Genomic DNA, 1,872 nt, shown 5'->3' on the forward strand with positions numbered 1-1,872 from the left:
TCTGCTTCATGACCGCATGCAGTGTGACCAGCTGCCCCATGCTCCTGCTGCCATGACAGACTGAACGCTCAAAGTGTGAACCAAAATAAACCCTCTCTCTCCATGGTGATGAATCTTAATTGTCAACACAGCCTTCACATTAGCTGTAATCGACAGAGCCTTGAAGCACCTGGGAAGAGAATCCATGACAGATTGTACAGAGCAGGTTGGCCTGTGGACATGTCTGTAAGGGATAGTCTTGATGACAACAATTAGTGTAGGGAGAGCCAGCCCACTGTGGGCGGCACCATTTCCTAGGCAGGGAGGGAATCCGAGATTGTATGTGCAGAGTAAGCATAGATGCACTCATTTCTCCCTGCTCCTTACTGAGGATGTAGCCTGGTAGGTCTGTGGCCTGGGAGCCTACTCGCTGCTTCAAGTTAGGAGCTGAGTAAATCCTTTTTCTTGAAAGCTGCTTTTGTTGAACTTTTATTGTAGCAACAGAAACAAAACTAGAACATTCCCTTAAGTTGCCTCCTTTGAGTGTTTTCCACATCATCGAGAAAAGCATCTTCCTACATGACAGATCACCAAGTTGTTTTCTGGGCTTCCTAATCCTTTCAGTTCTCGCCAAATGTATCTTTCCAGTTTTCCCAGAAATACCTGGGGCATAGGCCACACCGCTTTAGCCCCCAGGTCACCTCGACACCTGTACTCAGTGCCTCTCTCTTGCTTCCCAGACTCTATACTCTGTGTCTCAGCGAGCCTATAAATCATCGCTGCACCACCTTCCCATCTGGACTCCACACTCCTGGAGGCCAGAGACTTGCTTACCTGCATCACCTGTCTATAGAGGGCAAATCTGGACAGCATCACAGGCTCACTTTCTCTTAGAAAGCTCAGCCACAGGCTAGCTAAGCAGGTCAGAGAGATGCAACTGGGTTTCAAAAGCCCCCGTGTCATACCAGGGCCAAGTTTGAATAAGCAGGTCTCATTACTGCCATGCCACCCAACCTTCTCAGGATCTAACACCCACATGACCTTGGGAACTTATTACTGATCCAGCGGTTTGGAAGGGGCTCAAGACTCAGCTTTTTGAACAAGCTTTCCAGTGGTGTTGATGGTGTTGGACCTTAGGCCATAGGCAGTGGTGATGGGTTGGAGTTTTCTTATCCTTCTCTCTATCATGCACAGTGAGATGGGCCATATCATCCTCCTGGAGTTCTCTACATGGGGCCTTCTGTACTGCTCTGCCCAGCCTACACCTGTCTCTCACAGTGGGAGCGAGGACTCTATCTGCTGTTGGTAGGTCTCTCTGCTTGTGTCTTCTTTCTCTGACACCACCGATCTGTCTGTGGCCTTCTGACAGACTTCCTGCCGATTGGCACCATTTATAAAAGTAGAATAAATGCAACCGTGGTTCTCATGACACACAAGCGTGGAGAGGAAATTGCCAAAGACTTGCAACCAAAGTCCTTCAGGGGAGTTCCTGGGAAGGTTTTAGAGAAACTTGCATTTCTGTGTGAGGAACAATTTCTAGTGTTGTATGCAGAGCCTTGGGATTTATGCTGATGCCAGTCCCTGAGGAGCATCTGCCTGTACTCGTGTTCCTTCTCTTAGAGGTCGCATAGGTATAAAGCATTAGACAGAAGGCATGGGACTTAACACAGCATGTCAGAGGCATCTCTGTTTGCTACAAACTAATTTCAAAATGATCTGCAACTCCAAATGAAGAAACATTCTGTTCACTTAGCATGACTTATAGCAAAAGTTTAGTTTCATGTTTGAGCCCTGAAGAAAGACACAGAGGAGAGGGAGACAGGAAATGAGGAGAGGGAGGTAAGGAAAGGGGACAGATATAAGTGACATGGGAAGCTGAAGAGGGGACAGCAT

The 1,872-nt window shown here is 47.7% G+C and overlaps 1 protein-coding gene across 1 annotated transcript in view; it reads right to left on the minus strand.

The window, feature by feature from the left end:
- Nucleotides 1-1,872, minus strand: part of LOC116073721 (sodium channel protein type 11 subunit alpha-like) — a 131,895-nt gene that overhangs the window by 26,406 nt on the left and 103,617 nt on the right. The gene's annotated exons all lie outside the window — the stretch shown is intronic.

This window comes from Mastomys coucha, unplaced genomic scaffold, assembly GCF_008632895.1.
Source record: "Mastomys coucha isolate ucsf_1 unplaced genomic scaffold, UCSF_Mcou_1 pScaffold23, whole genome shotgun sequence".
Classification (NCBI taxonomy): Eukaryota; Metazoa; Chordata; class Mammalia; order Rodentia; family Muridae; genus Mastomys; species Mastomys coucha.